Raw genomic sequence first — 24,435 nt, forward strand, 5'->3', positions numbered from 1 at the left:
GCTTACCAGTGGCTGTCTTCTGTTATTTCTGGTGCCACACTGGTGCGGAAGAAGACTAGTAACATAGTAACATAGTTATTAAGGTTGAAGGAAGACTTTAAGTCCATCTAGTTCAACCCATAGCCTAACCTAACATGCCCTAACATGTTGATCCAGAGGAAGGCAAAAAAAACCCATGTGGCAAATAAACCCCATGTGGCAAATATAGAAAAATAGAGTGGTGGTGGAAACAACAGAAGACGTGGACCTGTAAATATTTCAGTACACACAGAAAGCATTAATTACTGATTCCTAGCCATTGGTGAAATAAAGTAAAAACCCCGAGTAGAACTTTAAGGAAAACATTAGAAAAATCTTCAAAATGTACATACAGGATGGGTAATGTGGGGGAAAGGCTACTTGTTGGAGAAATTTGACATATCTGGAGGTTTGTCTAGAAACCAAGTGCGTTTTTGCTTTTTTCAAAAGTTCCATATTTTTTCATGTTTCAAAGCCAAGAACTAAGAAAACTTCAAATTCCTGACACTAAATTAATTTAAAGTGAACTGAGTTGCACTTGCGAGCAACGCTGGAAAGATGCCCAGTGACAGCAGCACGCTACTTCCTAAATAGTTAATGATTAGGGGTCCATTTTCAACTGGAGCATACAGAGCCTGTCAACTTGTTAAGAAAAGATGATCTCTTCATTTCCTCAGTATCACTTTGAAATTCACTTTAAATTATCCGCACTCTTCTGAAACCATGGAGCAAATCTACCCAGAAGGCTTAGTATGTCTTCCACAATACAGAGCTGATTTCCCAAATGGATGTCAACCCTTGGAACAATATACCCCAGCGTGTGACGAGAGTTAAGAATGTCTGATGCCACGGATTAAATATCTTCTAGTTTTCTTCCAGGAAACTTTTTTTAACCATGAGGTACAATGTTCCACTGGACAAAACTAGGTATTTTTTTTATTGTATCTGTATCATTATATTTTTCCAGACGTATTGCACTGTAAATTCGAATTTTTAGTGTTTGCAAATGTAATATTTGTAAGGCACGAAGAACATAGGAAGGGTCGCAATGAACAAATAAGATTGCGGATTTTGGGGGAAATTGGCATTAATTTCTATTGGGAGCAAAGTCATTTTCAAACCACAGGTCCAACTTAAAAGGGTTAACCAATGACACAGAAAGTTTCTTATTCGTTTTCAAATTTACGCTCATTAAACTTACTAAAAAACTTTGATTGGGAATCATTAATAGACTTCTCAATTTGAAAGCTTTTGTTCCGTCATTGGCGGAGACCACTCTCTTTCTGTATCATTAACATGATGAAGGGGGCTGTCTGTCTGGTTACCATCTCCATCAATGTGATGCATAGTCAAGAAAAGGGGCTAACTTAGCAAACGAAAAAGAAACAGTCAGTTGACTTCAAGCAAATCACTAACATGGAGGGGGGGAAGCTTTCTCCCTTTGTCGAAATGAAATAGACTTGAAACATTAGTGGTCGTTGAACAAGTAGTGAAATTAGGAACTTTTAAAAAAACTTCACAATTAAAGTAAAATATTCCCTTTTTAATCCATTTGTACCAGGAAATCAATGAAAAGCTTTTGTTGAACTGGATGGACTTAAAGTCTTCCTTCAACCTTAATAACTATGTTACTATGTACAACACAATTGGACATCTAAAACTCTAACACCTTTTGGACATCATATTATTATGGTTTTACACAACCTCCAGTTGTACAGAGCTAAAAGTGATAGATTATATTATACCATTGTAGACTATATACTTCCATAAAAGGGACCAGAGGTATTGAAGGATTCTTGAGGGCCAAATTCTGCATGAATCAACATGCTGCAATACGGAAATATTCTATCAAGAATTAATCCTCCATAATATCATGCTCTACAGAGGCACCAAACAGGAGAACCAAAATATGCCGAAACCAGAACTTGTTATTCAGTGCCTTGCGAAAGTATTGTGCTCCCTGGAACTTTTCAAACTTTTCCCACATATTATGCTTAAAACATAAAAATACTAGATATAAATTTTTGGTGAAGAATCAACAAGTGGAACACAATTGTGAAGTTGAACGAAATTTATTGGTTATTTTAAATTTTGTGGAAATTCAAAAACTGAAAAGTGGGACGTGCAATATTATTCGGCCTCTTTAACTTAATACTTTGTTGCGCCACCTTTTCCTGCGATTACAGCTGCAATTCGCTTGGGGTATGTCTCTATCAGTTTCGTACATTAAGAGACTAAAATTCTTGCCCACTCTTCCTTGCCAAACAGCTCGAGCTCAGTGAGGTTTGATGGAGATCGTTTGTGAACAGCAGTTTTCAGCTCTTTCCACAGATTCTCAATTGGATTGAGGTCTGGACTTTGACTTGGCCATTCTAACACCTGGATACACTTATTTGTGAACGATTCCATTGTAGATTTTGTTTTATGTTTGAAATAATTGTCTTGTTGGAAGACAAATCTCCGTTCCAGTCTCAGGTCTTTTGCAGACTCCAACAGGTTTTCTTCAAGAATGATCCTGTATTTGACTCCATCCATCTTCCTTGTCCCTGCTGAGGAAAAGCAGGCCCAAACCATGATGCCACCACCACCATGTTTGACAGTGAGGGATGGTGTGTTCAGGGTGATGAGCTGTGTTGCCTTTACGCCAAACATATCGTTTGGCATTGTTGCTAAAAAGTTAGATTTTTGTTTATCTGAGCAGAGCACCTTCTTCCACATGTTTGGTGTGTCTCCCAGGTGGCTTGTTGCAAACTTTAAACAACAGTTTTTATGGATTTCTTTGAGAAATGGCTTTCTTCTTGCCACTCTTCCATAAAGGCCAGATTTGTGCAGTGTACGACTGATTGTTGTCCTATGCACAGACTGTCCCACCTCAGCTGTAGATCTCTGCAGTTCATCCAGAGTGATCATGGGCCTCTTGGCTGCATCTCTGATCAGTCTTCTCCTTGTTTGAGATGAAAGTTTAGAGGGACGGCCGGGTCTTGGTAGGTTTGCAGTAGTATGATACTCCTTCCATTTCAATATGATCGCTTGCACAGTGCCCCTTGGTATGTTTAAAGTTTTGGAAATCATTTTGTATCCAAATCCAGCTTTAAACTTTTCCACAACAGTATCACGGACCTGCCTGTTGTGTTCCTTGGTCTTCATGATGCTCTCTGTGCTTCAAACAGAACCCTGAGACTATCACAGAGCAGGTGCATTTATACGGAGACTTGATTACACACAGGTGGATTATATTTATCATCATTAGGCATTTGGACAACATTGCATCATTCAGAGATCCACAATGAACTTCTGGAGTGAGTTTGCTGCATTGAAAGTAAAGGGGCCGAATAATATTGCACGCCCCACTTTTCAGTTTTTGAATTTCCCAAAAAATTTGAAATAACCAATAAATTTCATTCAACTTCACAATTGTGTTCCACTTGTTGTTAATTCTTCACCAAAAATTTACATTTGGTATCTTATGTGGTAAAAGGTTGAAAAGTTCCAGGGAGCCGAATACTTTTGTAATGCACTGTACTTTTCCTCTATTTTGGATATACTTTGGTTAGAAATAATCAGCTCTGCGTATGTATAATCAAACTGTGCATATCTACCTAAACTCTGCTCTAACGCATCAACCAAACTCTGCTCTAAGTCATTGATCAAACTCTGCTCTACAGCATGAACCAAACTCTTCTCTAATGCATCTATCAAACTCTGTCCTTACACATCTACCAAACTCTGCTTTAACGCATAGAACAAACTCTGCTCTAATGCATCGAACAAACTCTGTTCTAACGCATCAACCAAAGTCTGCTCTAAGGCTTCGACCAAACTTTACTCTAACGCATCTACCAAACTCTGCTCTCATGCATCTACCAAACTCTGCTGTAATCATCTAGCAAACTCTGCTCTAATCCATATACCAAACTGTGCTCTAATTCATCTACCAAACTCTGCTCTAATGCATTGACCAAACTCTGCTCTAACAAATCTACCAAACTCTGCTGTAATCATCTAGCAAACTTTGCTCTTATGCATTGACCAAACTCTGCTCTAACAAATCTACCAAGTTCTGTTCTAACGCATCTACCAAACTCTATCCTAATGCATCTACCAAACTCAATCCTAATGCTTCTAGCAAACTCTGCTCTAATGCATCTACCAAACTATCCTAACACATCTACCAAAGTCAGCTCTAACGCATCTACCAAACTCTGCTTTAATCCATCTACCAAACTCTGCTCTAATGCATTTACCAAACTCTGCTTAAAATCATCTACCAAAGTCTGCTCTAATCCATCTACCAAACTCTGCTTTAATCCATCTACCAAAGTCTGCTATAATCCATCTACCAAAGTCTGCTCTAACGCATCAACCAAACTCTGCTCTGACGCATCAACCAAACTCTGTCCTAATGCATCTTCCAAACTCTGCTCTAATGCATCGACCAAAATCTGCTCCGATTCATCTTCACAGGTCTGCTATATCTAGATGAAATATAGATTCCACCTTTCTATGATGTCCGCTTGCAAATGCATTGTAATGTTGAAAATGTTTCTACTAAATAAGGAACAGTGACGAGCGTAAAAAAATCAAACAACTGCACAAAAAGGGAGTATTTGACTAACGTGAGGAATGTAACACACATGTTGATACAGATAACACCAAGAGCTGGAATACACATGGGCATCAGTGGGAGAGCAAGAGGTAATTGAGAACACATGCTGTAGTTGTAGGGGTGCAGCATGTGACCTGTATAATGTTACTGACTCATTTTCACAGAACATTCCATCAGTTACAATAACTGTATGTGCGATATGTACATCATGTAATAGTCATGTAATAGTTGTGTAATACAAGGGAGCAATAGCCATAGGAAAAATATTCAGTATAAAGTGGCAAGATCTATGTAACTGATGTTCTTAGAAACCAGCTCCTGGAACCTACATTTTCTGTAGATTTCCATATGGATTTAATATGAAAGGTCTTATTTTCTGCTCACAAATAATGCTAAATTGGCTTGAAGAATGGTCTAAATGGCTACTAAAGTCTCTCACAGTTGAATTCCACATTGTGACATTAGAACAGTTCTGAAGTGCGTGTCGGATTCTTGAGAACACTAAGAGAAAAGAGAAAAGTTCAATCTTCGACCTAGTTTAGAGTATATTTTCAAACGCCTAAAGTGGAACCAATTGGCAGACATTTGAGAGTTGTTCCTGCCTGCTTCTCCAGATTCTCAGATCATGAATTGAAAAAAAAAAATACGATCTGCCCAAACAATGCATAAATTAATAATTTCTCTAACTGACCCACGATGCATGTGTTGAGCGTGTCACTAGCTGCACTTCAAAAATATCTGATTTGGTAAGATTGAAGCTCAATCAAAATCCTTGCCTCCACAGCCATTTTCCATTTCTGCACTTTTATTTTTTTCCTCCCCTTCTTCCAAGGGCCATAAGTTACATATAATGTACTGGAAAACTAGTAAAAAAAATTCCAAGTGGGGGAAAGATAGTAAAAGAAAATGAAATTCCACCATAGATTTTTGGGTTTTGCTTTTACAGCGTTCCTTTTATAGTAAAAATGACTTTGCAGCATGATTCTCCAGGTACAGTAAGTACGATTACAGCAATACTAAAGGTTTTTTTTTATTTCTCTAGTAAAAATAATTCACAGGTTTGTAAAAAAAAAATACATATATGGGTTGTGTTTGCATTTTGCTAATTCTTATAATTGTTTTTATTTTTCTGTCGATTGAGCAGTGTCACAGATTATTTTTTTAGGATGGTGAGCTAACTTTTTTATTGACAGTAATATGAGATGCATAAGACGTTTTGATCACTTTTCATTGCATTTACAATAGTAATGCAGTTTATAATGAAGCTCAGTCTGTAGCTGAACGTCATAAGTACTAAGACCAGTAAAAGTCGCTGTCAAAGAGATTGACAAATGCATTGAAATGGTTAACAGCAGTGTTTAGAGACATAACATAGCAAGAATCACCCATGTTTGTAAAGAGCTCAACTCTGGATCCTTCTCCACAGTGGTCACCCCCACAATCACATACATGTACTTGATTATATGTTGAGAGGTTGAAGTGAAATTCCAGCAAAAAATGAGTTGTAGGAGGAATAAAAGCCTAAATATGCTCCGACTGATATTTAGTAACAGGGTAGGTCAACCATACATGACGTTACTGTGTGTAACACATCGGTCCCTGGCATCTAGGGCTCCACTTCCTTCTCCTGGATCCACTGCCCTTTGTTGTGTTCCACGTGGAGTTTTGCAAGTTGCCCTGCATGGATATATGACATCATCTCCCTAGACACACTCCTGTGTATTAGGATTGAGAGTCTGGACTTCTAGGTTTGGTGTGCTCCACCATGTGTGCATACTGTTCTTTAACTTTCTTCTATCCCTGCTGGGTTTCACTTCATTCATCCTGATGCTCCTGAGATTCCTGGTTGTGCCAAGTCACTGCTGACTATGTGCTTTTCTGCTTGCTGTATCAATGCCCGGGTTCCATGTGCCCATCCAGACCTGAGGCTCAGAGGATCCACCTCACCAGGTGAGCCCAAAACCTGTAGACTTTTATTGTTCCTAAACAACTTCCTTAGCTGTTGGTTAAATAGGCTCATTCTGCCATGAGTTATTCCACTCTGTCCCATTCGCATAGGCGCTCTGTTCAGCAGAACGTGCATGTGTTGTTAATGGGAACAGCATTACAAGCCTCTGCCAGACAAACAATGATAACTGCGGCTTATCGCCTTGAAGAACAAAGCGCTGGCATATTGAAATTTAGCATTCTTGATGTTTCATTTTCCCATAACCCCTGGAAAATAGACAGGTTTGGCTGATGTTCATCTAGTCTGCTTGGCCACCTTAAGTGCTGACAGCAATATTCACTAGACGGAATGATGATTATTAATATGCGAGACCATCATTTTTGTGTCAGGAACGGCAAAAGAATGATGTCAGAATGTGCCTCATTATAGTGAATGGAAAAATCAGGGGTTTCATCTGTCAAGTCACTCAGAGATTTTGATGGAAACCCCAATGTAAATGCTCAGAGTAGTGCGCCGGATAAATGTGATCATAAATGCTATGTAAAATGTTCCCAATAAAAGCTTCAACTCAATCCACAAAAAAAGCAAGTTTCCACTCAGGTCCATCATCTGTTAATAGAAATATAAGGGCTTCCAAGTTACTGGTAGCATAAAGGCTCTGGAAAAGCGCTATGGCTCCTCGCCACCCAAAAGAAATTCAGTAAATTCTCCACTTCCAAATCCAAATGCCCCCTCGCTTATGAGCCCCAGGGTGCCTAAACCATATTTAGCGCCCACATGTTTGGCATTTCAGTAGTGATGAGAGCTGGCGCAATTTAGAGGTGCTTGTCTCCAGAAGCACGGGCTGGTCATAATTTATTGGTCACGACAACGGCAGTTTGCAATTTTCACTCAGCAACGTCCACTGCTGCTGCTTTCTGGAAAACGCTCATGGAGTAAAAATCGTTAATACATCTGTAGATATATTCCAAAAGGGTTAGAATTACCAAAATGGGGTCAATTAAGGGGAAATTCTACTTTTCTAGCACTTAGGGGCCCTTTATATGTCATCCACAAACTAGTCTAGGAAAATCTGCGTTCCAGGAGGCAAATAGCGCTCTGTCCCTCCCAAGTATCTCTGTATGGCTAAGTAGTACTGCACAGCCACATATAGGGTAATGCCATGTTCAGTAGAAATTGTGGGACACATTTTGGTGCCATTTTTACCAATTTCCCAGTATGAAAATGTAAAACTTGTGGCTAACACACAGTCTTAGTGGTAAAAATGTAAATTATTTTATCTTCACTGCTCAATGGTATAAAATTCTGTAACACACCTGTGGTGTCAATATAATCACTGCACCCCTAGATGAATTCATTGAGAGGTTTAGTTTGTAAAATGGGGTCACATATGGGGGGTTCTGCTGTGTTGGCACCTCAGGGGCTCTTCTAATCTAAAATGTCACCCTCAAACAAGAGCAGCAAAATCTGCACTGTAATATGGCGTTTCTTTCTTCCTGAGCTTTGCACTGTGCTTCAAAAGTAGTTTTTGACCACATATGGGGTATTGGTAAACTCAAGAGAAATTGTACAACCAATTTTGATGTCCATTTTCTCTTGTTACCCTTGTGAAAATACAAAATTTGGAGCCCAAAAAGAATTTTGTGGAAATATGTGATTTTTTTTTTATTTCCACAGCTTAACGTTATAAATTTCTGTGAAGCACCTGGGGGTTCAAGGTTCTCAAAAACATCTAGATAAGTTCCGTAAGGGGTCTAGTTTCCAAAATGGTGTAACTTGTGGGGGGATTCCACTGTTTAGGCACATCAGGGGCTCTCCAAATGCGACATGGCATCCGCTAATTATTCTTGCAAATTTTATATTCAAAAAGTCAAATGGCACTCCTTCCCTTCCTAGCCCTGTTGTTTGCCCAAACAGTATATTTCCCCCATATATAGGGTATTGGCATCTCAGGAGAAATTGCGCAACAAATTGTATGGTCCATTTTCTACTGTTACTGTTGCGAAAGTAAAAAAAAAATTAGGTCTAAAGGAATTTTTTTTTTTTTTAAAGAAAACTGAATGATCATTTTTTCCTTCCACTTCCGGTGAAGCACCTGAAGGGTTAATAAACTTCTTGAATGTGGTTTTGAGCACCTTGAGGGGTGCAGTTTTTAAAATGGTGTCACTTTTGGGTATTTTCTGTTATATAGACTTCTCAAAGTCACTTCAAATGTGAGGTGGTCCCTAAAAAAATGGTTTTGCATATTTTGTTGTAAAAATGAGAAATCGCTGGTCAACTTTTAACCCTTATAACTTCCTAACAAAAAAATTATTTTTCAAAAATTACGCTGATGTAAAGTAGACTTGTGGGAAATATTATTTATTAACTATTCTGTGTGATATGACTCTGATTTAATGGCATAATTATTAAAAGTTTGAAAATTGCAACATTTCTGCCAAATTTCAGGTTTTTTTCACAAATAACCGCAAGTCATATCAAAGAATTTTTATCACTATCATGAAGTACAATATGACATGAGAAAACACTCACAGAACTAGTGGGATCCACTGAAGCATTCTAGAGTTATGACCTCGTAAATTGACAGTGTTCAGAATTGAAAAAACTGGCCTGACTGGGAAGGTGAAAACAGGCTGCGGGGCGGAGGGGTTAATGATCACACCCTATAGTATGTGTAAAACTAAACAAAAACCTTTAACCATTTTTAATATTCCTAGAAAAAAATCATCTCTATTAACAAGTGAAATCCATAAAACTATTGCACCTCAAGCGTTGAACTTAATCTATATATATATATATATTTTTTTACAGTTAAGTGCAATTCAAACAATCTATTTAACGCGGAAAATTATTTTGGCATAGTACAATCTTTTAAACTTAAAAACAAAAATCAAAGTTGAGTAAAAATTCTTTTACCCCACCCCATAACTGTTCCCAGTGCTCAGTAAGGGAAGAGAATTAGTAATCTCTTAATTCTTCTTTTTAAGATTTCTTCTCTGTTACCCTTCAATACCACAAAACTTCCTGTAATTGGAATATTGAGTTACAAACCCGCGGCTGCTCGTTAAGACGATGCTGTTCAGTAAAGTGAAAAGAGGAGAAGCAGGTTGAAGAGTGAAAGAGTGGCTTAGCTTTCATTGTTCCTGAAGGACTGATTAAAACTTGGTAAATGCACTTCAGTCGGTGCCCGCAGATTCTATAGAATGGACCTCTCGTTGCGGGGGACATACATTATTCAAAACAAACCCTAATAGAGCGATTTTGTACAACAACAATGGCATATTGTTAAATTGTCCATTTCAACAAATGTAGCAGCCTTAGTTAAACTGGTATCTACTTGGGTAATTAAACGCTGAAGGGGGAAAAACGTTTGTCCAATATTCAGCTAATTATTGTTTTGAAGAGTTCATTACTTTCATAGGCTTAATTAATTCCATGGATGAGTCATTATTTAGGGACAAAGTAGGGTTGAAATATTTTTCTCTCCATTTTTATATCTCTATAGTAAAACTGAAGAATAATTATTATTTAGGTTATAATTTTTGTAGAGAAACTCAAATAATTGTATAAGCTCATGGGCTGCCGAAAGCTTCGGATTAGAAAGTAGTAGAAATTAGAATTTGGTATTTATGGATTTGTGAAGGACATAAATGCTGCTCTGATTAATAAGATCATTTTTATATAGATGGGCCCTTTGACAAAGTTTTTGACTTGTCATTGTGTCACTGGTTCCTGAAAGGAAATAGATCTTTTCCCCTTCGGCTGTGATGGATCTCTCTTTTGAGAGTCAGGGTTAAAGGATGAGGTCTTCTAGACCTCTAAGAGTCCATCAACAGCTATCCTTGTATCTTCGCCCTTGCAAACCATAGATGTTGAGAAGGACATGGCCGCATATCCAAAAATCATACACTGATCTAATGGCTTTAGGCAAAAAAAATACAAACCTGAACATGAGGTTCTAAGATTAACATTCTGATCAGATGGTATGAAGCCAACTGCCTCGTCATGGCAAACCTCTGGGTCCCTAACCTTTTCCTAACCTTGTATATTCAGCAAGAGTCAATCACCGCTTAGGTCTAGATGATAAGATTTATCTAATTAAGATATCAAAATTTAATTAAAGATTAAATTTAGCTCTGAAAAAATTAAAAAAATGAAAAAATAGGGATCTATTTTTTAGTCTATTGGCTTATTTTTGATTCAGTTGTTTTAAAAGCGTTTCTCTAATTGTTTTAACACAGGCAACAACTTTCATATGTGCCTGAACACAGACATACATATAATTTTTAGACATTTCGAGTCCACCACAGTTATGTACCACACTTACTGTGCATTTCTCTGTTCTGCTTCACAGAGGAGGATTCCAAGTGATAAATTTGTTCTATAAAGTCCTTATTCCTTAATAGGACCTATGTAAATATATTTAGAAGGCAACATCAAAGCGTGTGGTCACACCTATGATCATTGTGTCTGCTCTCAGGGACCACAGTTATTTAGCAGGGCTGCTAACTGTCCAGAAATTCCAGGACAGTTGGTAAAAATCTGGCACTTTTTTGTCCTGTCCATACAATTCATCAAGGCATCCATGATTGTTTTGAAGCTGAAGAAACCTTTACAGATCATTTTGACTTTAATTATCATCACTTTACAGTTTACAGTGAAAGGAGTTCTTGTCTCTTTGTGAAAATTATGACCTGTAGACATGGGTAACTTCAAGTCATAACAATTTATTATAGTTTTTCAATGTGTCCGTAAAAATATATTGTCTGTCCGTGATTTTACAGTAAGCTGTCCAGAAAAAATATGAAGTCAAGTTGGCAATCGTGTTTAGACTGACAGAATATTTCCCTGACCAAGTTACACATTAGATACGAAGACCATATGTTAAATAAGTTGCTTTTTTAACATAAATTTATGTATTTAGGGCTACAAATTTTGCAATTTGGTTTCGTTTAGATACCTATAGCGAGGATATTCTTAAAGGTTGATGGAAGAGTTTGTAACTCTACTATTGGTCATTTCCTGAGGTTCACTCAGCTGATTAATAATGGCAAATTTTTATGAAAACCCAATTTCAAAAAGGATTTTTAGTCCCAAATACACGCATTAAAGCAAATAAATAAATAAGTAAACACATCCCCAAAGGTGAACAACTCTTTTAAACCAAGCCGGAAAATACTTGGTCAACAAAACTAACTAATAGACACAACATTCACACAAAGAATAAATTTTTTCTTTGTAACACGGATACATTTATTTTACCTTTTTTTTAAAGTGCAAATTATACATTTCAGGAAGATTTAAACTTTTTAGAACATTACAAAATGACAATCTTTCCTGAAGTTCCCTATCATTGGGTTTTATGATATACACGAATGGGTGATATTATCGAAAGTATCATGGAAATGGAGACCAAACCCTCCTGTTGCTGGCAGTTAGGCACAAATAAGTACCCTCAATAGATAACATACAGTAACTTCCATACCCGTCTATCATAGATAGACCTTTTTTTTATCTAACGAGCATCTAATAAACAATATCAGAAGATTTGTCTAATATAAAAAAACAAAAAACAGAAGATGATGACTAAATTAGAGTGAAGGTTCTACCTTGAAGTCATCATCCATGAAACCAGTACAAGCTCATACATGACTATTTAGAAAGGCATTTATAAATCACAAATCAATTATCACGTTCTTAGTAGAACGTAGATATTTTGCAGGTGGATAAAGCAAATGTCAAAACCAAATCATATGCATTGTTCAAAGAGCCCTATTATATGGCAAGTGCACAATAGCGAAGCAACATAGTGGAGCTGTTGACTGAGCTGAGCCATCGTGTGTGAACAGTCGAAAGAGCACACTCCCAGTTTGTAGCCGGAGCTGGTCATCTTTGTCTTACTATGGCAGAATTCAAGGTCCGTCTACACTGGTTACACAAGAAAGTGCAAAGATATTGAGGATCGGCTACAGTAAACCGGTGTGGCAAACCAGTACATAAAAGCAAAATCCTTGATTGACCAGCATATAAAACGGACACTTAAAAAATGAATAATGCATAGCGAAGGGTTATAATGTATATACAGTGTAAAAGCTCCATGCCCCTACTAGTATACAAAGTGGATCAATTTTATATGGTCCATAAATAATGCGCCATTGTGGTTAGAGACCCATTATGTTTTTACGGCACAAAGCAGTACCCATTTTCTTTGGTTGTTGAACAAAGTCCTGTCTTTATTAGGCTTGTATAGAAAATATAGCCTATTACTTTCCCACTGATGACAAGGAACTTGCCTGCTGGGTTTTGGACCTGATCCCAGCCTGAAGTACAATCAGTGCCTGATGGTTTTCCATTTTCTGTTCTCCACTGATGAACTCCAATTGACTGAGAGAGTTCATAGCAGGACAAGACACGGAGCTGTATCAGTCAGTGATCACTCTGGAAGCTGAAGACTCCCGTTGTTATCAAGTTCTATATAAATGACTGGTCCAATAAAATTGTAATAATCAAGGACGCAGGCAGGGGCATTGTTAAGGTGGTCTTCAGCTTTCCGTTTCTAATGGAAACCATGTAATACACACAACCAAGAACTGATTAACAGGACAATACATTCTCCTTACCTTCTAATACAATCCTCGATAAACCATCCTCCTGATAGTCCTGTAAAGAAAGGAGAGGAGTTGTAAATACATTATTATGATTTATACATGATAGTGGTTTCCTTTGTAAAAAAAAAAAAATCGTTACATTCACATACAGTCTTAAATCTTAATTTTTCATTCATTTTGGAACTTCTTGATTTGCAACCTGCAGAACTCAGCAATCAAACTCCATAAATTATTAAATGATTTTACATGTCAGAGAAACTATATAATTCTGCTATTTAAATATCAGCTAAAAAGTGAGAGAGTTCATGAATCCAAGTGCATTGAATCTCCACTCATCCAGCCTGACTAACTGCTGCAGCTTGCACTGAGCAGTGTGAGATCCCAACAGGGAAGGGGCACACTGAGGAGCTGCCTATCAGATTGGGAGACTTATTTTTAAAATTCAGAAAGGAATTTGCGGCCATTCTGAAAGGATTTTCAAAATAAATACTGCAACCTCATCAGGTGTAAGACATTACTTTATATGGCCAATGACATTTAGACAAACCGCATAAATCAATAGTGCAAATAAGTAAAATAACATTTTTACTAAATATTACAGTGGGGTAACACGGTGCCTCAGCGTTTAGCACTGTATACTTGTAATGCTGGGGCCTGGATTCAAATCTCAAAGACAATATCTGCAAGGGGTTTGTATGTTCTCTTTGTGTTTGCGTGGATTTCTTCTGGGCTCTCCAGTTTCCTCCCATAATCCAAAGACAAACTCATAGGGAATTTAACTTGTGAGTCTCAATGGGGACAGTGGTGATGATGTCTAGAAAGCAATGTGGAATTAGTGGTGCTAAATAAATGAGTAAAATATATAAATGGAATAAATTTGCTTCTGTCTGCTTATATAAGCCACGTCTCGAAATCTTTCCCCACCTCTTAAATTCACCACCCACTTTGAAAAACAATTCCTATTAATCTCTATAGAGCAGGGCTCCCCAACCTGTAGCTCGGGAGCCACATGTGGCTCGCGGCCCCATGAATTGTGGCTCGCGACTGTCTGCCAGCTTGATGGATTAGGTCCAGGTCTAGCAAACAGGTATGAAGACCACATCTCAAAATGGTGAATTTTGTGAGTAGCCCTGCACAGAATTGCAGATCTAGATGCACATTTACTGGTCTTAGGGGTTTAGAGATGTTTTAGGTATGGTACGCTGGAGGTTTGTACTACCTGTTAGAGGAGGTGCTCAAAGCTGGATGTGACAGTGTGTTGGGAGAATACTGAATGGGGGTATTGTGGGAACCCCTGGATATCAGTGTACTGCTCTGGAGTGATTTCTGTGGAAAAGCTTCGGTTATCATTATACCTCTAATGGGGGCTTTGGTTGACACTACTTTGAAGAAGGTGGGAGCTGGATGTGGCTCGCGACCCTCTCTCAGTGCTGAATGTGGCTCACGACCCTCTCTCTAAGCTAAATGAGGCTCTCAAGGTCAGAAAGGTTGGGGACCACTGCTGTAGAGATAGGAATGGGAAAGCCAAGTGAAAATATGAATGAGAGACCAAGCAAATCGAGTTGCAAATTTAGGTCACTTTAGTGCTGGATTCAGATCTACACAGCTCAGGACTGCTATATAACATCCTACAAGCTGCTTCTATGTTTCTTCTATGTTTTAAACAGAAATTTAAGTGCAGATACCCATGTTTATTGTGTATGGAAGACATAGGAGCTATTGCCCACTTACCAGTAGTGTTGAGCATTCCGATACCGCAAGTATCGGGTATCGGCCGATACTTGCGGTATCGGAATTCCGATACCGAGATCCGATATTTTTGTGATATCGGGTATCGGTATCGGAAGTGTAAAATAAAGAATTAAAATAAAAAATATTGTTATATTCACCTCTCCGGCGGCCCCTGGACATCAGCGGGAGGATCCGGCGTCCGGCACGGCTTCTTTCTTCAAAATGCGCGCCTTTAGGACCTGTGGTATGACGTCCCGGCTTCTGATTAGTCGCGTGCCGCCCATGTGATCGCCACGCGACCAATCAGAAGCCGCGACGTCATTCCTCAGCTAAAGTCCTAGAATGAGCGCCTTTTAGGACCTGAGGAATGACCTCGCGGCTTCTGATTGGTCGCGTGGCGGTCACATGGGCGGCACGCGACCAATCAGAAGCTGGGACGTCATTCCACAGGTCCTAAAGGCGCGCATTTTGAAGAAAGAAGCCGTGCCGGACGCCGGATCCTCCCGCTGATGTCCAGGGGCCGCCGGAGAGGTGAATATAACAATATTTTTTATTTTAATTCTTTATTTTACACTTTAATATGGATCCCAGGGCCTGAAGGAGAGTTTCCTCTCCTTCAGACCCTGGGATCCATGAGGATACATTCCGATACTTGATGTCCCATTGACTTGTATTGGTATCGGATATCGGTATCGGCGATATCCGATATTTTTCGGGTATCGGCCGATACTATCCGATACCGATACTTTCAAGTATCGGACGGTATCGCTCAACACTACTTACCAGTACAGAGAAAACTGAAAAACTGGAAATTAAATATAAGGTTAACAAAGCAGGATTCAAGCCACATAATTACCAGAAACAGTGGTGTTCTTCGTGTACACACATATAACCTTATTTTGAAAAGTCTTCTAAAACTACAAGCACACATTAATAATGTATACAGTTTGCATTGTGAAGTCTGGTGACAGGTTTACTCTAAAAAGAAGCTGTACTTTCATCAAACTTAATATATAAAATTCATGTACACACAAGAAAACAAGTTAGATTATGCTCACCTGGGGGGGGCGGTCCCGCTGTGGTCCGGTCCAATGGGCGTTGCGGTCTGGGTCCGGCGCCTCCAGTCTTCATGCGATGACGTACTCTTCTTTGCTTCCTGTCTTGGCTCCTGCGCATGCTTACTTTATCTGCCCTGTTGAGGGCAGAGCAAAGTACTGCAGTGCGCAGGCACTGAGCTTCTCAGGCCTTTCACGGCGCCTGCACACTGCAGTACTTTGCTCTGCCCTCAACAGGGCAGATAAAGTAAGCATGCGCAGGAGCCAAGACAGGAAGCAAGGAAGAGGACATCATCGCATGAAGATGGGAGGCACCGGGCCCGGACCGTGATGCCCATCAGACCTGACCGCTCCGGACCGCCCCCCCAGGGGAGTATAATCTAACTTGTTTTTCTTATCTTTCAGGTTACATCGGGGGCTTATCTACAGCATTATGTCCAAAGACATATTGATAGGGAATGTAGAATGTGAGCCCCAATGGGGACAGAGATGATAATGTCTGTAAAGTGCTGTGGAATAAATGGCACAATATAAGCCAACCTAATAATTATGATAATGTTTCACAATTTTATTTTATTATTATTATTATTTATTTATATAGCACCATTAATTCCATGGTGCTGCACATGAGAAAGGGGTTACATACAGTGTTATAGATATCATTAACAGTAAACAAATTTACAATGACAGACTGGTACAGAGGGGAGAGGACCCTGTCCTTGCAGACTTACATTCTTCGGGATAATGGGGGAGAGACAGGAAGTTGGGAGTGCAGCACTGGTGGTGGTGAGGCAGCAGCTCTGGTGGTGGTGAGGTGGCAGCTCTGGTGGTTGGTGAGGCGGCAGCTTTGGCGGTGGTGATGCGGCAGCTGGGGTGCTTGGTGACGTGGCAGCAGCACGGGTGGTTGGTGAGGCGGCAGCTCGGTTGGTTGATGAGGCATCAGCTCGGGTGGTTGGTAAGGCGGCAGCTCGGGTGGTTGGTAAGGCGGCATATAATCCCTTAAAACTTCATTTTTATTTCTATTAAATATAAAACCCTGACCCACTATAAAAACTATAGATGGATACCACAAGCATGGACAATAGGTCACCAATATATGTACCTATTCTGGTCCTAACTACACCTACTCCTTGTGCCTGCCTTGCTGTGGGGGTTGGCACCCGAAGAATCAATTTTTTGGTGCCCCCACTCCCATTACGGCTATCATCTGAGATCATGTTGATATATTACTGGGCATTATAAGTGCATTTTGTGCGGTGTGTTTGGTATATGGTTATATTATGTGGAGGTACCTATATAGGTCCAATTGATTATACATCTGGTTAATTACTGTTTTTTTCACCACTCCTCTTAACTATTTTGTTTTCCCACCTGTAGTGTGAGGGATACTACAGGGGAGAGAGGGCTAGCCGACGTGGAGTGGAGGCGCCAAAAAATCGATTCTTAGGGTGCCAACCCCCACAGCAAGGCAGGCACAAGGAGTAGGTGTAGTTAGGACCAGAAAAGGTACATATATTGGTGAACTATTGTCCATGCTTGTGGTATCCATCTATAGTTTTTATAGTGGGTCAGGGTTTTAGATTTAATAGAAATAAAAATGAAGTTTTAAGGGATTATATGTACGCACGTTAGAGTTTGATTCCTGCATATATTGTTTTTTGAGTATGGTTGGTAAGGCGACAGAATGGTTCTTGCTGGCTGTAGGCTTTCCTGAAGAGATGGGTTTTATCAAAGATATTCTTATATGAGTGACTTGAGATGACTATATCAAGGCAATATACATAGTATTTTTATGTACTATTCAATTCTATGATTACACGTTGGTACAATCAGATAAAAAAGTATTCCAAATATTATTTCATGATTTCTGAATAAATGCAATACATATTTACAGTAAATGTGGACTTTACAGAAGTACTGTACATCTTTAGCACATTGACTGGTGCTGGAAAGTGTTTATTCAGATTATTATGAACATCCAGTAACAAAACAATAAGACTCACCGAGCACATATACTGAAGGATAAGAACAGTTACTTCCACCTATACTGCATTCATTCCTGATTATCAAGGAAATAAAGATATATTTTACATTAAGCATCTAGAAGGAGCTCACTGAGGGCAAGGTTAAGCATTGTGAAACCAAACATGGAAGAACATAACTGCTGCAGAAAAACATTGACGTGGTCAAGCCATCAAAGTTCCTCAGAATATGTTAATGTTATTTAAAATAATAAAATAAAAATTTGCTTTGCAGGTACTAGAAATTCAAATTATTAGTTTGTCGTTTTGGTTGACAATTCCATAAATTAAAATGACAGATTACAGATCATCCTCATCCTAAACCTGCGCTTTCATTGATAGAATGCAGAACTGTCATTTGTGATGAATCAAGTACAGCCCTCGAGGGCAAGATAAAAAATCCAACATGACACATCAAGAGATCTGTCATCAAATGGCATCTGTTCATATTCCAAAAAGGGTCTATGGTTAGAAGAAAATCATCTAAATCGGTCTTTTCAGCCGTGCCAAATCTCTAACCTTACCACCAGTCTTCCAAATGTGCCTGATGGCCTGCAGTCGATCTTTTACACAACCTAAAGCGTGCAGATGCTCATCAGATGTAATTTTTTTTACCCAATCTCAAGTGATTTCTAGCTTTAGATGATTTTAAAAAATCATAATCTTAGCTTTCACCTGAGCTCCAGTTCATGTTTCCTGATAAGATATATAAAAGGCTATTATTATTCCTTAAAGTGCTAAGGTGGTGTCTTCCTACAAAAGAACTACAATTTTTTTCCATAAATTAACAATGTAAAAGCAGCTGAGAAAGTTCGTTATATATTTTATCACAGAAAAATGCCTCCTCTCTCTCTTTATCAGTCACTTTTTGTCTAATGAACTAATTACGCTCAAAAAATGTTCAAATCTGTCTACAGATCTGTCTGCTGTGAAGGACCAAATAAACTTTTCTGCCTATAGAAGAGTATGAAGAGGGCAGGTGAGAGTGGAAGGTGGGAAAACGAATGCAAGATGGTACAAGGAGAAACTGCCAAGGCTTCTAGTACAGAGAGAGTAACAGGTAATTTGAAAATAACCATACCGTAAATTAGATATAAAAGCAAACAAAAAAAAATCGTGAAAAATTACAGTAGTTCTCTGGAATATAAATAAAGACCATGATGAGGACACTGTACCTAATACTACCTTTTTTATTTTTTTATACCCATAGTGTCCACAGATGAGGTATCAACAGAGCTGTATACCTGTCTGTTTACAGTGAGATGCTGAAATACCATCATGCAGTGCTAAAATAATAATGCATTTGGGTTGATAAAGAATACTACCAAGTAGTTGTCATATACTGTAACTGTATCTTACTTAGCAAAGCAAAAAAATCTAACATGCAATACTCAAATCACATCACTGTGTAGTGTAATAAATATACAATACTGCAATTGAGCACTTAAAAATACACCCACTTGTTTATTTCTTCTACCCCAGCTGATTGATAGTCACACTTTCTACTTTTCTTATACATGGTGTACTTATTTGACTGTAGTTCAACCCACTTTTTCTTCCCTTCAGCCTCTGTCTTGATTCCCTTCAGCCTCCAACTTGATTCATGGCTTTCACCCTGCATGTTATTCCTCTAATCTTTGCTATAAATCCCATGTTGCATTAGCACCACATGAGCAGCTAGAGCCAATGCCATTTCTATTTGCTAGGATAACATTGTGATTATCCTTCCTTCTATGTTCTCCTAAATTAGCTAATGTATTCTAAGTATATTGGCAGAAAGCTGTGATCTCCTACTTTATGATTGTGTAGAAGGAGCTGTGCAGTCATCATCATTAAAATTGATAGGAGCTTCTGTATAGCTTGTACAGAACTTCAGTGGTACATTCCATGTAATTGTATCATATTGGAACTTCTATTGACTGATGATGAACCTAGACTATAAAGCCATGTGATTTCCATGGGGGTCACAATATGGTCACATGATCTGAGTAGAAGTATACCATGAATTTCCAGATACAAAGGGACAATTAATCATGGTGATACATGAATTATATAGAGGAGAACTAGTTAAAGAGAAAAAAACAGGGATACACACCTGTAACAAGACCGCATTTACTCTTAATTATGAAACACATATTATTCAGCAGGTCAAGATCATATCATCCTGAATATTGACTCTTATTGTAGGTTGAATTGATGTTTCTTGATTTGTTTAATGGCTGTTGATTACCTGTTGTATCAGTCCCTGCAACTTATTGTTCTGCTATCCTTGAGGGCCAAAGGGGCAGGTTAATTGAACAATCAATGTTTGTTAATTTGGTGAATGCCTGCTGACTACTTATTGTATCAGTCCCTACAGCTTATTGTTCTGCAAACATTGAAGGACAATAGGCAGGTTAATTGGATACTCGAACAATGAGAGATGACTTCCTCTCACCTCCCCTCAAACCTGTGGATAATGCCCTTAAGGACAGCTGTGGGTATAAAAGGGATCTGCCTCTGTTTCCAGAGACTCTAGAGGACAGTAGCCAAGACATCATGGCTCCAACCAGAGGAATATAGCTTTGATCCACTGCTCATCACTGAACCCATGGTGAAGTTTGGAGAACCCAGATTGGGACAATCAGGTCACCTGGCCACATACCTCAATGGACTCTGTCAGCTTCCTAAGCTTGCCTTTATCTCCTCTCTGTGGGTGCCCGCTAAAAAGCAGGTGAGGGTCACTGGTTGGGATAGCTGGCCTAGAAGCTCTGAAGTTGCAGATGTTCTAATTCTAGGTGAGCCAGAGAAGGGAGAGACTCTGTCATTTGCACCATCTTATGTACTGTACTATTTGCTATTGTTTATTGTTGGTTCAATAAAGTATTACCACACTGGGTTACCCTCACCATGTGTTGTCTGAGTAGGATTCTGCCCATGGAAAAATAGTATGAGCATTCAGTGGGAAAAGCCCTTGTCCATGCGGTCTTTCTAAAGACAACCAGGCCAGTGGACGAGAGCGCCCACCAACCCCCGTGTCTCCACAACACCGAAAGAAAAATCTAATAGCTGTCAGTTGTGAGAGTTCAGGAGACTTATAAAAATAGGAATGTATGCAAAGGCTGAGTTCACATGTTGAAACTATGGTGTGTCCAGGATGCCAACTAAAACATGAAAATGACTACGTTTAAAAGCAGTTTTATGTTAATGGCTGCTTGGTGATCTGCTGTTTCATGCATTACCACGCAGTCATTAAAAATTAAAAACCTTTTAATTTACTGTTATTTGGAGACCTAGCCGATGAGCACTTCAATTTGTATTTTGGCCACAACGTAGGTAGAACTTAGCTGTGATGCCTCTAGAAGGTGAACACAACCAGATAGAAACAAAATAAGTATAAAAGATCAATCAACAGCAACATCTTGACAATTTCCAGTTAGAAATAGCAAAATACATAACACATAATAATAGATATCATATTAAATGTGATGGGTATTACTTTTTAGAGTCAATGCTAATCAAAGAGGGAGCGTCACCATAAAGTTTAGGCTTGTTACACGATACTCTATGTGCCGCTATGCTACTGTCATTACAAATTCTCCATTGATTGTGATATATTAAACCAAATCCTGCTAAACATAGCTCTATACATAGGACGTGCCATTTCTTGGCAAAGATACCTTCTCAGACACACAGCCAAAAATGATTTATGCCTCATTTCATTTAACTTTGGCTTTTCACCCTCCAGCAATACTTGAGAGACATTTCATCCTGCTTCATGGATGTAGCGGTATATAGTGGATTGATTCATTAAATCCTCAATGTGATATTTAAATGTAGAGACCTAAATCACCCATAGAAAATATGGATCTGTCACAGATGTACGAAACCAAACACAGAGGTGTCTGTGTTAACAAATCCTTACATTTAATGGCTAACACGGTATAAAACACCACGCTCTACAGGATCTTGCCATATTTCCAAATGGGTTTTATGATTCTCTACATTAATGTGTTAAGAATACACTATTTGATTCCAATGATGAGAATCATATACCCTTGGCCAATACCCTAGTTCCTCTGTTGTAAATGTGCTCCACTAACCTCTAAAATGCATCAATTTTTCATTGTTTTTCTTCCTCTCTGCCTATCAAGATCCCTATCTTTTTTTATTTTTTTTCAACAGAGGGTATGTTTTCACAGTACGAGTTGTAGTTTTGAATGACACCATTCATTTTAGTATACGATGTTCTAAAAAATGAGTGGGATGGAATTAAAAAACAAAATGTGATGCTAGTCACTACTCAATGGGATGCTAGTCACTACTCAATGTGATGCTAGTCACTACTCAATGTGATGCTAGTCACTATTCAATGTGACGCTAGTCACTACTCACGGACTTACCCTGAGTCAGGATAGTCAACAGGCCCAGGGTTAGTACCAAGAGGGCTTGTAATAGAGAAAGGGAAAAGACAAAAGCATAGTCAGGTAACAATGCAAGGTCAGAGAAACAGGATGCTAGCGGATCAAGACAAAGGGGTAAGTCAAACGGAGAGAGCGGCACTTCCATATGGTGAGGAAAATGAAAGATGCTTTATTTTCAATCCATTAAAAATGCTAGAAAAAAGGATTAAAAATTTATGCATTTCTGGGGTGTTGCACGCCCTTTTTCATAGTATAAGATGGTCAAAAAAAGGTAAATCCCAGGTCAGCATTGCACATTAGAATACAACTCAGAGTACAGAGCAAGCACACACACTATTTGCGCATAGCTACAACTGATAATGGTCTGACAGTTTTCAGAGTGCTTAATAGCCCTGTAATCACCCAGAATGGATGAAACCTGCAGGAGATCCTAGAGACCCAGCCAGATAGGACGGCTGAGCTGTCAATCACAATATTAACACCTCTGCCTCAGTTTTGGCAGTAGAGCTGTCACTCACCATCCTGACAGCTCAGCCAGCAGAGCTGTCATTCATATCCCTAGGACACCATGAGTGGTGGAATTGTGACACAAAACAACAGAAATCTTCATGTTGTATATTTGTACAAAAGTAGACAACATTTTTGTTACTCGTCTGTTAAAGGTGGAACAACTCACAATGGTCACTGAAATAACTTGAAATGGACAAAAGTAATTTTCAATTAAAATTGACTGAATATCAAGTAATGAAAATCAAACATTGCTTTTGAATTTTGGTTCAACAGAAAAATAAAATTAAAAACAAAACTAATGAAAGTGGCCTGGAAAAAATTATGGGAACCTTAGAAGAGATTTAAAAAAAAATGTAACCACAGGGACTAGTGATGAGTGAGTGTACTCGTTCCTCGGGTGTTCCCTAGCACGCTCGGGTGGTCTATTTGTGACTGATCGGAGATTTAGTTTTCATTGCGGCAGCTGAATGATTTACAGCTACTAGCCAGGCTGAGTACATGTGGGGGTTGCCTGGTTGGTAGGGAATCCCCACATGTAATCAAGCTGTCTAGTAGCTGTAAATCATTCAGCTGGGGTGATGAAAACGTAATCTTCGAGCAGTCATAAATACTCAGAGGTCACCCGAGCGTGCTAGGGAAAACCCGAGCAACGAGTACACTTGCTTATCACTAATAGGGACATGTGAAACTAAGGTGTAACCTGTAATTAACATCACAGTCTACAAACTTGTAATGAGTCAATGTGTCTATTTGAAAAGGTGAAAAGTAACCACGGTGCTGTTTGGTATCACAGTGTGTACCACACTAACATGCACTTTATATACCATTTTTTCATGATGAAAGGTAACACCTGCCATTAGAAAGAATTCGATTAGATTAGTTTAGAAGAGATTAGAATAATTCGTTTTTGCATTTCTGTTTTTTGCTCCCCTTCTTCCCAGAGCCATAACTTTTTTATTTTCCATCAATATGGCCATGTTAGGGCTTGTTTTTTGCAGGACGAGTTGTACTTTTGAACGACACAATTAGTCTTACCATGTCGTGTACTGGAAAGCAGGAAAAAAATTCCAAGAGCAGTAAAATTGCAAGAAGAGTGCAATTCCACAACAGTTTTGGCATTTTTTTTACCATGTTCACCAGATGCTAAAACTGACCTGCCATTATTATTCTCCAGGTCATTATGAGTTTGCAGACACCAAACATGTCTAGGTTCTTTTCTATTTAAAGGGAACCTGTCAACAATCTTGCCTTGCGCAGGCGTGTACTACGGAGCATGAACTTCAACCCAATATTGCGGCCAGCATGCAGCCAGCGGGTAAGGAAAGGGTGAATCAAACACCCGAAAACCCCACCCATATGACCACAAACCTGTCCGGCCAAATTCAGGTGACAGGTTCCCTTTAAAAGGTGAAAAAAAATTCAAAATTTGTTAAAAAAATAAATAAATAAATTGCGTCATTTTCTGAGACCCGTAGCCTCTCCATTTTTTGTTATCTGGAGCTGGGTGAGCACTTATTTTTTGCATGCCGAGCTGA

General features: G+C 38.9%; 1 long non-coding RNA gene across 2 annotated transcripts in view; it reads right to left on the reverse strand.

Moving 5' to 3' along the window:
• Positions 1-24,435, reverse strand: part of LOC138672685 (uncharacterized) — a 758,018-nt gene that overhangs the window by 237,107 nt on the left and 496,476 nt on the right. For both annotated transcript variants that reach the window (XR_011319764.1, XR_011319765.1), the window contains one exon: positions 13,193-13,232. This is a non-coding gene — a long non-coding RNA (uncharacterized lncRNA). The remainder of the gene's footprint in view (positions 1-13,192; positions 13,233-24,435) is intronic.

This window comes from Ranitomeya imitator, chromosome 3 (assembly GCF_032444005.1).
Source record: "Ranitomeya imitator isolate aRanImi1 chromosome 3, aRanImi1.pri, whole genome shotgun sequence".
Lineage (NCBI taxonomy): Eukaryota > Metazoa > Chordata > Amphibia > Anura > Dendrobatidae > Ranitomeya > Ranitomeya imitator.